This window comes from Cygnus olor, chromosome Z (assembly GCF_009769625.2).
Source record: "Cygnus olor isolate bCygOlo1 chromosome Z, bCygOlo1.pri.v2, whole genome shotgun sequence".
In the NCBI taxonomy this organism is placed as follows: Eukaryota; Metazoa; Chordata; class Aves; order Anseriformes; family Anatidae; genus Cygnus; species Cygnus olor.
Genome location: NC_049198.1, coordinates 60,630,118 through 60,646,990, shown reverse-complemented (window position 1 = coordinate 60,646,990; position 16,873 = coordinate 60,630,118).

The window sequence follows — 16,873 nt, the reverse complement described above, 5'->3', positions numbered from 1 at the left end:
TCGCCTCAGCTCACTGAGTCATTGCACGAGTACCCCTTTTCTCAGCTTTTCGGTTTGTACCCTCACTCCTCGCTTTTTTAGAGGTAGGATGAGGATGATGTCTCAAGGATTTCATGCTGTTCATGCTGCACATTTGGGCAGTATGTAGTACTGTTGTACTTCCAAATGGGGGGACAGAGCACAGACAAGGCCTTGGCAGATGTGCAAGTCTACAAGTGTGTTTAAGTGGGCTGGCTTTTGTCCTGTGACTCGGTCTGGTCATTCAGTTCCATGGGTCAGTCTCGTGAAGAAGAGTGGTTTGCCTTAATCCTATTTGGGAGGAAAGTAACAACAGCAGGGATGAGCAAGGAAAAGTGGCTTCCAAAGAGGGTATGAACAGGGCAAAGAGTAAGGGGGATTCTCCTCCCAGATTTGAGATAATGGGCCAAGGGGTGGGGTTTTGCTGGTCTGCAAAGATGAAACACTAGTTGTGCAGCAATAGGTGGCTTCAAGAAAGTCAGAAGTATACACCAAATGTTTAGCAGACAGTGTTAATACTGATAACTAATAATTAGTTGCAGAGGTTTCCTGATAATCTGATTTAAAAAAATAAATAAAAGAAAAAAAAAGCTTCCTTCCTTTCTTCTTTTTTAATTACCATTTATCACAGAACGGCTTGGGTTGGAAGGGACCTTAAAGATCATCTGACTACAACCCCTCTGCCATAGGCAGGGATGCCTCTAGATCAGGTTGGCCAAGGCCCCATCCAGCCTGGCCTTGAACACCTCCAGGGATGGGGCATCCACAGCTTCTCTGGGGTAGCCTGTGTCAGTGCCTCACTATCCTTACAGTGAAGAACTTCTTCTGAATATCTAGTCTAAAACTATCCTTTTTTAGTTTAAGATCATTCCCCCTTGTCCTATCATTATCTAATCCTTCTTCATCCTTTTTATAAGACCCCTTTAAGTACTGAAAGGTCACAATGAGGTCTCCCCGGAGCCTTCTCTGGAGCCTTCTCCAGGCTGAACATCCCCAGCTCCCTCAGCCTTTCTTCATGGGAGAGGTGCTCCACCTCATAGGAGAGGTGGTCCAGATTATATGTGTCTGTTGTCATAAACTCCCTCACAGCTTAGAGGAGGTTAAGAATGAGAACTAGATTCCACCAGTTCTGAAGCATGGTGGAGCAGAAGGGCAAAAGCTCACTTGATCTTGATTTTCAATGTGAATACAGATTGTGAAAGTGGGGCCTCAGGATCCTTCTGACTTCGGGTTTTTATAGTAGTAGTACTGGGTCCTGGCAAGATGCTGTGAAAGTGGAGATGTGTGGAAGGCAACAGGAGTACATCAGTAATGTTTTTCCTAGTTTAAGCTGGTGATCCAGTTATTTTAACAATCTTAACCCAACCTTCATGCAAGTTCTTATTCCAAGAGAGGGAAACAAACAAACCAAAAACTTCAAAACACTTTGTTTGAATTTATTTCTCAGAAAATTACTTTTGAAGAAAGTGCCAAGACATTTTGGTGGTTGTGGGTGGGAATCCTAGACATGGCCTGCCTTTTCCACAGTACATTCTGTCAATATGCAGCAAATAGAGTCCTTGCATAGTGGTAAGAATACTTAAAGATCATTTTCTCTGCTTCACTGGTATGAACTTAGACCAAAGAGCTGAGAGTCCCTGGAGGCGGTATGGTGGAGGAATGGAATATGTTATGGGCATGGTTCTCTGGTATTTTTGAATTCATCTAACTTCAGGCTACTATCAAGAGGAAGAGTCCTTCCTTTTCTTTCTTCACTTTTTCATATTCCCAGCTCTTTTACTGTACGTTTTCACAGAAGGGAGAAGGGAGGAGAAAATAAAGTAGTGTGAGTTTGGAGGGGATGGAGGGTTGAGGGGTTGTAGAATTAGTTTTCTGCCAAATTACTGGCCTGATCTGGCTTAGGTTAAGGGGTATAAAGTGCATGCTACTACTGGTGTGAAGGAGGTAGTCCGTAGTCCAAGGAAAGCAAACATTATAAAACCCATCTCAGCAGAACATGAAAGGTGGTAGTTCACACTAGCATTTGCAGATGGTTATGTGTGTGTGTGTTTGATTTTAATGCTACCACTTTCACCTGAATATTCATGCAGCTGTATACTAATGCTCCCTGCTTCCTGCTACACCTGCACCCTCATTTCCAAGCTTCCAGCTCACAGTCAGCTGGTGAACGCTAAATAAACCTTCAGACTGCCCAGACCTCTCAGGGCCATTGCTCAGCTGTTTCAGCTGCAGCTGCCGGTGAGGTGTTAGTCCCAAGAACACAGGAGTTTTTTCATTTACAGAGCAGGTGTGACATGCAGTAAAGATGACGACAAAGCTGGTTATTTATACAGAAAACTAAGCAAACAGTTTCTTTTGTGCTCAGTACCTGTGCGTATGCTTTTGTAAACAGCAGAGAAATATCATTTGAAAGGGTTTTGCCAGCACGTGCTTTCAATTTGCCTGGTGAGACTATCAGTCTGACATACAAATTTGCCCCATTGGGAAAATCAACTAACCTTTTTTGACACATCTAGGTTTACAGTTTGAACTCAGTGGAGATTTTTGTTCAATATTGCTGCATGTAATGGAGACTTCACAAAAGGAGGGTGTTTTTTGCTGTCTTGAGTTATAAATTCAGTATGATCCAAGCTTATAATTGTAAAGTTTCATGATAGCCTGTTGTTCAGAGAAAAGCCGCAACAAAATATATGCCAATAAATTTAATTTAATTGTCTCTTAAATTATTCCCTGTTTACCAGTAGCATTCTTGGATTTCAACTAAACATCAGTCAAATGCATGCAATAAAATAATATACACAGTGCGTACTAACTCAGCAGCACTTATGAGCATTTAACCCCTGAGATTCACACAGTATTATGATGCTAACTGTTCCTATTTTGATGATAACTATTCCTACCCAAAAATGTAGGTGTTTTGACAATAAATATTCCATGGCCTTCTTGTAGCAAAGAGCCCAAAAGTGAACACAGTGTTTGAGTTGTGTTCTCACCAGTGACACCTACAAGGGGATGATCACCTCCCTGCTCCTGCTGGCCACACTATTTCTGATGCAGGCCAGGATGCTGTTGGCCTTCTTGGCCACCTGGGCACACTGCTGGCTCATGTTCAGCCAGCTATCAACCAATAACCCCAGTTCCTTTCCACCAAACAGCTTTCCAGCCACCTTTCCCCCAGCCTGTAGCATTGCATGGGGTTGTTGTGCCCCAAGTGCAGGACCTTGCACTTGGCCTTGTTGACCCTCATACAGGTAGTCACCTGTATGAGGTTCAGCCCACCACTCCAGCCTATCCAGATGCTCCTGCAGAGCCTTCCTACCCTCAAGCAGATCAACGCTGCTGCCCAACTTGGTGTCATCTGCACACTTAAGAGGGTGCACTAAGTTCAGTCAAACTGGCCTGTGATACTGTGCCTCCTCAGCTTAGCTTGAATCTGAAATTATTTGGATGACCAGGCTTCCATGCTCATGGCAGGATTGCAGCCATGCCCTCAGGGGTTATCATCAGGATAGTTACAATAACCAGAAGCTTTTCTCTTTCTTCCATACCTAGTGTGGTCTCTATTATAATCTACTTACAAGTGGTCAGGTGGCAGTATCTTACCAAGTAGATTTTGAGCAGGAATTCAAGGCAGCTGTATGTTAGTGAAGCCTTCCCTAAGCATGTGTGTCTAATACAAAAAGCAGAAAAATATTTCAGGTATCCACTACTGAAGTGGCATATGCTTAGCATAAAGTGGCATATGCTCAGCATAAATCACTTTACCCTTTTTCCCACAAAGCACAGTATTTTTGCCAAAAAAAAATACCTCCCTTGGAAGATCCAAACACCTTTCCAACAGTGTAACTGTTGGTGGAAGGGGTAACCACCATTTGAGTTGGATGTCTGTTTACATCTCTGTTAAAATAGTTGGAAAGAATTAGCTTCTTGAAGAGAGTGCCCTAGAAATTATTGCCCGCCAAATATATGTCATGCTGACTAGGCTTGCTAGTTGCCAGCCTCTGAACTCACTCTAGACAGCTTTTTTCCCCCCAGCTTTTTTCTTTTAGTCCATTGTGTGCAGAGCCTGTGCCAATATATTTTTATTATGTGCGCAACCTGCTTGCCTTGCCAATTTCTGCATTGAGTTCATTTGGCTACCACTTAAAAGCTCATTATGTTCTTATAGTTGAAAAGATATCTTTTTCCAGACTTTATATAACAGCAAGCTCGTGTCAAGATGCATGATGATGTAGGAAGTGCATCCTATTCTGGAAGGGCGATATTCTATATTGAACTTCATAACAATTATTTATTAGTCTTCAGCAATGCAAGTAGGCTGGACTTTACAATAAAGGCCTCTTCACCTGCTGCTCTCACTTAATGATATTGATTAGGTAATTTTCCACTGAGTAGGCATGCTAGCAGTACTTAGCAGGAGATTAAAGGAAAATCATTCAAATGTGCTGTCAAGTACAAAATTAAAAACCAGATCTTCACACTATCTATGGATAAATAGATAAGGGTTCCTTCCAAGAAGAAAAGGTAATGAGTAACTCAATTAAAACTTTAGATACTGGACCTAGCATGCAGGGCAAAACGCAGCTCTAAATCTTTCCAGCCCTTTCATCTTGCTAACTCGACAATATACACATGTGGCCGCCTACTGGAGCAGGAGCACAGTGAGAAAAAAGTCAGCTTGTACTAAGACCTTTTTCCACTACGTATGTAATAAACCATGAACCTTCGCTCACAGATGAATCATGTGAGAAATAAGTGCTTTGTGACATTGGTTTATGATATGAGTGTGAAAATACACCTGTTTATATTTTCCCGTAAAACAGTTCTAAGTGAGGCAAGTAACATGCATGAAAAAAAAAAAAACAAACAACAACCAAAACAACCACACCTACATTAGTTGATTTGGAAATGCACAGACTTCTAAACACTCTTTCTGGTCAACGGTAATTGCAATTAGGAAGATATCTGTGGATCTGAAAGATTTTTAAATTCTTGACTGTAGGAACACATCTTCCAGGCTTCTCTACCAAGTCCCCTGACTTTCCAAGTCCCTCTGGTTCTGTAACCAATCCTTGACCATTACAGTGACACCTCCCATGAAAGCAATCTGTAGTTTGTGGTCTAATTGAACTAATGAAAACAAGAGTGTTGGGTTGAGATTAAGATTAAAGACACAAGAATGTTCAGAGCTGGCTATTCAGAAATCACATATTTGGTTATTCCTTCCCTGTGCCTTTTGTCCATTCTCTACCTCTGTTTTCGTTCTTGAGCTGCCTGATGCAACATATACAAAAATAGTTAACTTTCCAACAGATATGTGAAGATAAAGATCTTCTAAAACAGCACAGTATCAAAGAAATGCCTGTTGAACAATGCTGAAAATAATATTCCAGATTTGCTGCCATTACTTTTTCCTTTTTCCTTCTAGATCTTTCTGTAATTGTACTCCATGCAAAGTGAAAAAAAACATTGAAAACTACAAGAATATTCTGAGGCAGTATCTCTGTCCTACACCATTTTGCTTCCCCAAGAGCCATTGCCACAGATGGGTGAGATGGGCCAAAAGCATCAGCAGTGATTTCTTAGGCTTCTATGCAAGCTGAGAGTGCTGCTCACCTCAGCTGTAAGCATCAGGGAAAACTCCTCAATGTATGGCAATCAAAGATTATTGAAGCATAATGTATGCGTCATGTGATGGGTTTTTTTGTTTTGTTTGTGCTCCCTCAGGCAGCAGAGTGACCTATAACAATGAGTGCTGTATTACTATTTCCAATCTACTGAAATCTGATGCTTTTTAAAAGTTGTGACAGCCCTTAATATTAAAGTTGGAAGCATGTCTGCCATAGCAAACACACTTCAGGAGAAGGTAGACTGTAAGCTAAGTGCAATATTATTTTTTTCTTCTGCAAAAGCAAGATTACATGTTGGCACACTTTATCATTTTTCCTCCGTGTTTTTAATAGTGAAATTAGTGTCTAGGCACCAACACCAAACAGAAATTCTCTCTTTCATCTTTTACTTTTTGTATTGACCAGTCTTCTTCTTTCATTCACTTGTTTCATGAATTAGCAAACACTATACTGTAAGGAACAGACCTACCAAATCATGGGTCTGTTTGATTGTTTATAATAAGCTCTTGAAGCTAATTTTAGAAATTCCATTTATGCATCTGAATTTGTGAAAAAAATGTCGTTCTTTTTATGTTGGTGTAATGTACAACAACTATACTGTGAACTACCTAGTGTCCTACAGTGTATTTAATTTTCAATACAGCATTGTAGTGTTAACATTTTCATGACTTTAAATAAGATCAATGCAAAATGTTCACAAAAATAACACAAGTAAATATATATTTTTTTTTTAATTTACCTGACTATGGCATTAGATATTGAAGACTGATGTTATTAGCAAAGCCAAAGGTTAGCTCTTGACCATTTTTATATTCTTAAACAGCATAATTCACAACAATTAATTGTTTAATTAACAATCTTTATTACACTGTTTCCTGGTCTTGTTCTCTAGTCCCTTCACCAGCCTCATTGCTCTTCTCTGACTGTGTTCCAGCAACTTAATATCCTTCTTGTAGAGAGGGACCCAAAATATTTCCAACTCCTTGGACTGCTTTCTAATAAAAACTTGTTATGATACACCTCAAGAACTTCAATGGATGAGCAACTCGTGTAACAGCTACGCTGGTCTAGCCACTACATTGCTATTGCATGGTGTCCTGGACCATCCAAAAATGATGCTTGGAAGCCTGAAATTGGAAAGTTATGAGCTGTGCAGGACTTTCCCTACTGCATAGCCAGCACTTTCCTGGCTCTGCTTGGGGGAGACAGCCCCCAGTTTTACTCCCATCGCCCTTAGGCACAGACCTTCCCTTGACTGGGAAAATTTTAAATCTCCAGTAATTTCACCACCTCTGGTAGTTATTTCTCCTGGCGTCACTACCACTGAAAGCTACGTGCCACTGCTGATGGATAAGGGGATGCACTTCCACTGGGTGCTTATCCCACGCTGGTCCAACAGAGGCTGTGGGAGACCTAGAAGAAGAGACCTATTTCTCCTCAGGTTGAACCAGACACAGAAATTTCCTAAGTGAATAAGCTCATGCACTGGATAGCCACCAGAGCCTAATGACAGGAGACTACAGCATTCTTACCAGTAGTATCAGGATTAGAAGTGTACAGTGCTGCAAAAGTTTTGGCATCATTGCAGGGTAATGAGGATGTGCAATCTGACCAAATGAAAGGCAGATCTTTTGTGAGTTGAAGTAAAGTCTTGATGTTTCCTCCAACATATTTGTCCTCTTAACTGTCATCAGTCTAGAAGAAATTTTGGCAGCCTTGTTAAGGAAGTAGCCAGAAAACCTATCACAGTAATAAGTAGATAGCATCAGCCTGGATTATCTAATCTATTTATAATCAAGAATTGTCCAAAGTACAAAAGTCTCTCTATTGTGAGGGTCTTTGGATTCCCAGGGCACACCCTCTCTGCTTTGCCTTGCATGCAATCATATTAACACATACAATAATGCAATTTAAGCATGATTTGCTGCAGTGGATGGCCGCGCACTGGCTCAGAAGTCCAAGCAAACTGTGGCTTCTGGCTCAGGGCCTCTTGGCAGCAGCACAAATGACAACACCGGAGAAGAAGCTCTGTGCGAGTTGCTGCCAAGCTGCTACTCTCAGTATAAGTTTCTTGATGTAAACAAAAAAAAAAAAAAAAAAGTCACTAATTTTATTACCAAAATCTAATTGGCCTAGTGAGAACACATTTCAAAGGATACAGATGAATGAAACAAAAGAAAATGTCCATTTACACCTCTGCTGCAGAATCAGTAGTTCTTCTTGCTCTCCTCAATCACATACAACCAACCAATTTCTCTGCTGGGGATAGTTAATGAGAAAAGGAAGTTGCTAACCTAGGATTTTATTGGCAATAACATGCATCACACGGTGCGCCACAGGAGTGCTGGGCCTTTTAAATAACCCATACCACTTGTCTTTCCTCCACCTCTCTAGCACTTGCAATGAGCAATCCCTCATAAGACGTTTGTGGCTGGCTGCTTCAGTTATTATTTACTGTACCCCATGCAGGTGTGAGTGGTTCATGTCTTACCTGAGATTAAAAACGAGTATAAAGAAATTATCTTTTCCTGATTGCTATGCGTTTCATCAGACGGTTGCTGCCCAAATCACTCCAGCCATATGCACATTTCCAGCCCACCGCCCTTAAGCCTTTGAATGAGGCAGGCCTTGACAGTGGTCCAACCTTCCAGCTGTTGGACCATTGTCTTCAGCAGGACTGAAGACCATGAGCACTGCCTCCCTGCTGCTACCTCTCTCCCTGGCCGCCTGCTCCTGCTTAACATCCCCACCCATATGCCTGTGGTGTTGTTCCCATCCACCTCCTGATTTGTGCAGGGTTATTTTGTGCACAGCTCCCAGAGCACAAATGTCCCAGAGCAAAAAGCACTCTGTTGCCCAGCTAAAAGGGATTAGATCAGCTGGGTAAGCAGTTTGGTAGAGGAAGGAGTGTCAAGGGTAAAAACGCATGTATCTTCCAGGGGTGGAGGTGGAAGATACTGCTTTGGGCATCAAACTTCTTTTTGGCAGCACTTACCTATATTTAGGAGTGAACTTGAATCTGACTATCACACTCACATACACATGCTTGGTCATAAAATACAACAGTGACAACTGGATTTTGTGAGATTCCTCAGCCTGGCTCTGAGGAAACCTACTGAATCAAGCACCAAGAGGCTGCAGGACAGAGGCTGGTTAAAGGCCAGAGGGTCGGGCTGGTTCCAGAGAAAATCACCAGGAAAATTAACCAGGACTGGGCAGCAGTCTAACCAAGATTTTGTTCAGACCCAGATTCAACGCACAAGCCTAAACCCTGCTTCATAATGACCTGTCATAAAAGCTGTCTTAATATCAAAACCTCTGTTTTCACCTTGTAGTAAAATGCAAAAGGGTAACTGTAGAGAAACAATTTCCCTCTGTCATGGTTTTGGCTGGGGTAATTTTCTTTGTGGAGGCCTTTATGATGCTGTTTTGGATTCAGGAGAAAAATAATGCTGATAACACACGGATGTGTCAGTTGTTGCAGAGCAGTGGTCACGCAGAGCCAAGGACGTTTCAGTTTCTGGTGCTGCCCTGCCAGCAAGGAGGGTGGGTGTGCACAAGGAGCTGGGAGGGGACACAGCCAGGACAGTTGGCAAAGGCTGGCTCAGGCTGGCCAGAGGGATGTCCCGTACCATGCAGTTCCATGGTCAGCAATAAAAGCTGTGGTAAAGAAGGAGGAAGGGGGGCACATTCAGAGCAATGGTGTTTGTCTACTTGAGAAATCGTTCTGCATGCTGAGCCCCGCTTCCCTAGGCGTGGCTGAACACCTGCCTGCCGATGGGAAGCAGCGAATGGATTCCTTGCTTTGCTTCACTTGTGTGCAGCTTTTGCTTTACCCAGTGAGCTGTCTTTGTCCCAACCCACGGGTTCTTGCACTTTTACCTTTCTGATTCTCTCCCCCATCCCACCTGGGGACAGTGAGCGAGCAGCTGGGTGGTGCTGAGCCGCCTGCTGGGGCTGAACCACAACACCCTGGAAGCTTTGTAGAGCAGGGCAGACCTCCCTCAGTCGGTCAGGCCCCACCATGCCACAAACACACGCTGCCGTTCCCCGGAGGACACTGCACCAGGCCGCCACATGCCTGCTTCATCTGGCTCGAGGCCTTCAGCTACCTCTGACCCCTGGCATCTGGCTCTGCAGATGGAAAGTTCAGAGGAAATGGGTGGCGGCCGTGCTTGCATGCTCGCTGGAGACAAAACAGACACTTTACTCCCTCCACCCACTACGCTGGCTTTCTGAGGCTTGCAACCTCACCTCCCTGCCCCTCCAAGGCCAGCCGAGTATCTCCTTGAGAGGGGCAGCTCTCCGGCAGCTGTGAACCTTAGCTCTGAACTGCGTGCCCACATACCTGCTCTTACCTAAGCAAGGTAAGGCCCATGCCCAACCAGTCCCACAGGTGCATCTACACACTTAGGTGAGGCCATATATTACACATGAAATACAGGTTTGATGCATGGCTGTGCTCACTGTACTGGTCCCATCTCTGTGGGAAGAAAGCAAAGATTAACACCTCCAGTCCTAATTAACAAAACAGCCTGTTAGAGACACACACAGCTCCAGATTCTCCGCTCCCAGCTGGAGTAACTATGCAGAAATGAGACAGAAATGGTGCTAAGCCAGTATAATGAGAAGAGAATAATTATTTTCTGCTCTGCTCTGCTGATTTACTGAACCACAAGCAAAGGTCAAATAATCTCACCTCAGCTGGAGAATGAGAAGCTGCAGAATGATGATCAGGTAAATAACTAAAACAAACACAAGGTCATGAAGACGCTACAGAAAATATACTTGAAGGTATTTAGAGGAAAAATAAATTGTTTTAACTTGGGTCATATTCACTGTAATTCTATGTCAGAACTCATTTTGATTTTGCTCTCTTGTAAGAAAAAATGAAAGAGCATGGTTTCCTGGTGTTTTAACCTACATTCCAAAAGGTTTTCTTAGTAGTGTAAATACAGAACTTAAAAAACTTGTTTTCTGGTTAGCTGAGGACCATTGTAAGACAAACAAATCACATAATTTTTGCAGACCCAGCAGACTTTAAAATGCCAATCTTATCCTGGTTTCAAAAACTCACAAAGAAACCAGCTAATACCAAAGAATGACAAACTTCTCACTTAGAGTAAGAGGCAAATCTGTGGCTTGAAGAGTTGCGCAAACTATGCTTCATATTTACTATTTCCTGTTGGAACAACGCAACATGGAGTAATAAACCACCAGTAAGGATAGCCTTTTCTTGAACTCTCAGTATTTATTTTTCAGAAATAAGAAGGCAATGAGCAGCCAGAAAAGTAAGTGATACAAGCAACATGCAAACTAGAGTACTAAGACAAATACTGTCTAGCATAAAGCTATCGAATATATAGATGTAGCTAGATATGAAATGTATGGATTAAAACAACAGACACAGAGAACAAAGGGATTGGTACAGTTTATTTCAATTTACATAAAATGTTCTGAATGGGATTGGGACCATTTTTATAGTAAAAAAAAAAATAATTAAAAAAACACAAATATCAAAACAAGAAAGCTTATTCTGTTCTCAGTTCCTTTCCTTTCCTTTGTTGTTGTTTGTTGTTTTTAATCATAATAGGCAGTTTTGACAGCCTGGCCTACTGCCAGATTCACACTCCAACCAATGAATTCTAGCAGATTTGAAGGTTTTGATATTGTTCTGTCGTGAATATGTCTGTGCTTTATGTGCCCTAATTACAGTCTTATGTGTTAACTAAAACTCCTTCTGTCTCCTTTCCCTATTCTCCCTACCCAGTAAGTAATTCTCTCATCCTTTTGTTCCTTTATACTGTAAAACCATACCCTTTCAACCTATTCTATTTTGTGCACTCTTCCCCATCTCCCATCTGCAAGTCTGATGTTGTCTTCCTCAGAGCTCCCAATGTAATATCCAGCATCTAAAAGCCTGGTACTGGGTCCTCTTTCTCCTCTTCAATACTGCCTGTGTCTTTCACCATGGCTTTACCAGCTTCTTTGCTGCTGGTTTTGAATTTCTTATTCTCACTTTCAAGGCCTCTCCTTTTTCTGCAGCCAACAGCTGGTTGCTGCCTTCCTAAAGGTTTCCCTGCACATCTCTGGTGCTTGTCAGACTTTGCAGGATGCCACTTCAGCATTAAATTGGCAGGAAAACCAAACCAAACCAAACCAAACAAAAACAAAACAAAACAACAACAAAAAAAAACTCACTAACTTAAAATATCAAAAGGAGTAGGAAATTAGCAGGGTCACAGAAGCAGTATGGTTACAAATGCCACAGAACAGCAATGATTGACTACATTATTGTTATATTTTCTATTGTGTGCTCCATCCCTGACTTTTTCCTTATCACCATAAGTCTGTCTCCTTTGCTGTCAGTCCTTGTTACTACATACCTTCAGCTAAGATCCCCACATTTTTTGTTTGTTGTGTTTTTTTCAAGCTACAAATATATAATACCAATAACAAAACCTGGGAGGATAGAGTGACTTGTACTATTTTGAGAAACATCACTTTAACCTTACTCTATTGCTTTTTTCTGCCTTAAACCACTACCATAAATTAGGTGCTGTCATGGTCAAATTGATGTATGTATTTACTCCTTACAGGGCAAACAGGAATCCCCTACTTACACTTAACAAGCAGTACCTCAAATCCATAATTGTGAACATGTACAGTCTTAAGTGAATACAGGCACATATGAGGTAGAGAAAGGTTTATACCCTTGAGTTTATACCCTTGAGTTTATGAGTATTCTGCATACTTTTGGTGCTAAACAAATGCATTAAAATTAAAAACAAACAAACAACAACAAAAAAAAAAACAGTATTTCATCTGTGGTATATGCATACCTAAGTGTCATTTGTAAACAGGCTCCTTGAATTAGTGTGGACAAATATAATGCAGAGAAGAGTGTGTGCTGCACTTCCTAAAACACTGTTCAAATGCAGCTGCCATACTGGACTGAGGGGTTTCTATCATTGTAGCCCACTGTAAATCATAGGTGAATGAGTGAGTAATCTCTTAAAACCCACATAAGGCAAAAGACCATAACCACTCAGTAATACTTTGGGCATTAAACAAAAGCCTTAGAAGTAAAATAGCTTGCATTTATTCTCTGTTATTGCAATTACTACTGAATTACTATCAGTTTTCCAGACTTAATACAATAAAAGGATGTGTCTTCCTCTAAAGTTCAGAAATCCAGCTTGCATTGTGTTTTCCCTTGAACCCAACTTTGGAATCAGGTTGCAGGAAAACAGAACCATAATGCCAGAGAACATACTGGGCAAAGTGTGTATTAAACAATTTGTTTGTAGTTTCCCAGCAATGAGTACCTGGTTGAAATAGAATTTCTTTATCTTTTGGATTTTGGATTTAATATTTTATATAAGAATTGCATTAACCAGCTGAGGCTTTTGCAGAATAAAGTGGGTTTAATTACCAGAAAAGAAGTAACGTTCGCAGCTGTGCTGGAATAGAAGAGGCATTCAGAAGAATAGGCTGGTGTTTTACACATCTGCCTAATGAATGGAAAGACTGTTCTGCGGCGACCTCAGGCACGAGAGGGAGAACTGAAGAGCAAACGCCCTCGGCTGCACACCAGCAGGCCAACAGCGACACCAGGAGGAACACGACGCTGAAAAAAATGCTCCGCGATGCCTTACCGGGCAAAGTCCCTACTCCGAAATACTAAGGTGTGTCCCTGTTACCTGGCAGAAAGCAACAAGCCATATGAGATATCGATGCTGATAATTTCAGCAGAAGGAATAGAGACTGCAAACAAGTGTAACACGTACCTGCAGGCAACCCTGTTCAAAATGCAAGGTTAGACTTAATGATCCACACTGTAAAAAACACTTCATTGGCAACAAAAGTTTGCAAACAAACAAATGCAATTAATCCAGCAGTTTACAAACACTAGGTATATAGCATGACTGCACGTTTTGCTCATCCAGGGATATCTATTTCATAACACTGAAATAATGCACTGCAGAAGTCCCTGCCACGCCATTTTGTTAAATCAAGAATTTTATTCCATATGATAAGTCCCATATACAAGTCTTAAAAAATTGCATCCTCTTCCACATAGAGAAATAAGAATATACACATGTGCAACATGTGCACATCACATTGGTGCAGATAACATATTCAGAAGACAATCCAGGCAAAAAGCTCTCCTGTAATTTACACACCTTTACATAGCTAAGATTAATGCAGAGACTTGAATGGATTAGTTACAGGGTAACTGTTTGAGAACCACCCCTATAATGTTTAATATCTCATACAATAACATCGGCAGCAGCTACAAATTAAGAGTTCTGGTAACCATGTGGCTTTGAACATCTCAGTAACAACACAGACTTGAATGATGGAAGTACCATGAGAAAACAGTATGACATAATATAAATACGTTGTTCTGTTAAAATTATAGCATCGCAGAATCCTCTAGGTTGGAAAAGACCTTCAAGGTCATTAAGTCCAACCATCAACCTGACCTATGGAGTCCCATCACTAAATAATGTCCCTTAGTGCTTCATTCACACACGTCTTAAATACCTCCAGGGATGAGGACTCCACCACTTTCCTGGGCAGCCCCTTCCAATGCTTAACCACACTCTCCATGAAGAAATTCTTCCTGATATCCAATATAAACTTCCCCTGGCACAGCTACAGGACATTGTCTCACATCCTATCACTTGTCACCTGAGAAAAGAGAGCACCCTCCTCACTACAACTTCCTTTCCTTGTATTTGAGGTCTCACCAGGACTGCATAGAAGGGGACAGTCACCTCCCTGCTCCTGCTGGCCACACTATTTCTGATGCAGGCCAGGATGCCCTAGGCCTTCTTGGCCACCTGGGCTTACTGTTCAGCCAGCTGTCAACCAGCACACCTAGGTCCTTTTCTGCTGGGCAGCTCTCCAGCCACTCTTCCCCAGGCGTATACAGCTGCATGGGGTTGTTATGACCCAGGTCCAGGACCTGGCACTTACCCTTGTTGAATGCCATGTGATTGGACTCGGCTCATTGATCTAGCCCATCCGGATACCTCTGCAAAGCCTTCCTATCCTCAAGCAGATTGACATTGCTGCCTCATTTGATATCATCTGCAAACTCATAGAGGGTGCATCCCCTTATTCAGATCATTGACAAAAACTTTAAAAGAAAGTGGACCCAAGACTGAGCTTTGGGGAACACCAGTGATGACTGGCTGCCAACTGGATTGAATAGAACACATTAAGAGTCTCTTCCTAACTTCTGAGATCAGGGTAAATCTGTAGAGCCTAGTTTTACAATGAATGACTAACAGACATATCTTTGGTAGACCTGAGACCAGGGTGATTGTCATCAATGCTACAGCTTCAGTGAGAAGCAGTCTTGCAACAAATAATCTTCTCTTGCCCGTATCTCTCCTCCAAGGTGAGGACCCCCAGGGGGGGTCTCTCTTCCTAGGCTACGTATTCTCCTCGGAAAGAACTTTGAACTTTAGACTTCTTTGATCTCTAGTGCCTTTGGTGCTGTTCCTGTGTACCTCCGAAGAGCCTGGATCCATCCTTTCTGTTCCCCCACCCCAAAGGAGCTGAGGACATCCACAAGAGCTCCCCTTTCCCTTCTAGTCTCCAGGGTGAACAAAAGCCTTTCTCTCCATTTCAGATGTGCTGTATTACAGTAGATTGTCCATCTCTGTTGCATCCTGTTCCATGGAGTCAATGGCTGTCCTGCTCTGGGGAGACCAAACTGGACACAGGACCCCAGATGCAATTAGGCTTCGTGGTGCTAACGCAAGAGTAAAGATCCGTAGCACAGAGAAGAGGTGGCATAGAAACCAATTTAGGCAACTGGGGCTATTAGGGCTATCCAAAACAGTGGCCTCGGTTGTTCTCTGGATTTAGCAGGGGAATTCTTGGGTCAGAAGTTTGGTGCACATGATATGGATGTTGCCATAAAGAGACAGCGAAGTGTGAGTTACACGGAATAAGGTTTGGAGAATAGTTCTGCAATGCTGCACTAGCCCTGCGGGGGAAGTTGGTTTATAACCATCCTCACAGGATGCTGGAGTAATGTGTTTCTTTCTGCTGCCTCATACCTGAAGTTCAGTTTGATTTTCCTTGGCCCTGCAAGAGGAATAAAAGTGACCACTGAGAATATGAGTAATGCAATTCTGTTGTTAGGGTTTCTGCAGGTTTAAGCTTGTGTCATCCATTTTGTGCCAAGAGACCCCTGAAATAATTGCACTAACTCATTTTGTTTTTCATTACTAGCAGATGTTGCTGAGTGAAACAAGGATCCAGCGTCTTGCATAATAAAACAAATGCTGCTCCACTGCCTGTCTGCCCTGGATGGAAGATTTCCTTGTCTAGCAGAAAACTGAAAATACTGAAAGACAACAATGAGCACCTTCCCATTTGTTTTAAATATAGCACTGCAGGGCTGCTATTTGCAAAAATCCAAGTTGAATCCTGCTATTGACAAGTAGTATTACCTAGCTCCTGAAAACAGCTCCAGTACCAACAGCCTGCTATTTTCTGTGCTATTAGAAACTGTGATAGGATGCAGTAAAATGGAAGAGTAGCAGCAGTTCACAGCCTGCAGTTTTGATTTTTCATCATTCATTAAAAAATTAACTGCTGTGTTTGTTCATAAGTAAAAATGAAAATAGCAGAATTAGCATTTTACTTTGGTTAAAATTAACATGGCCAAAAGAAAGTAAGTTACTTGCAAGACTGTTCCCATCAAGGTCATTTCACAGTAAGCAATACTGTGCTAATAAATGAATTATTGATCATGTGTCATTTAACACTTGTTATTCACTGGTGTTACACAGTCAGGGGTAATTAAGTTTATGCAACAGTGGAAGCTGCTGATAGAATTTGTATTGTAACTGCAAGTTCCACTAAGCTGCACATACCAGAAGCTCCAAAATGTATTTATGAACACTCAAAATGTTTTTCTTCAGTGAGATAAGCCAATGACAGATAACGCAGCTTACAATCTCCTGAATGGACTTTCCTAACTAAAGCAAAAATTCAGAAACAGGGTGTTTACATTATCTGTAAGCTTACTTGACTTTATTACTTCGTCATAATCATGACAGTTCATAAGCATCTAAATCCCTTCCCAAACCTATTACTCTCTGCAACTGGAGCCTGTCTTTAAGGCAGTTTCCCTAGACCTCCTTCACTGGAAGACAGCTAGTCAATTCAGGTAACATTCTTCAAGAACAGGTGACTAA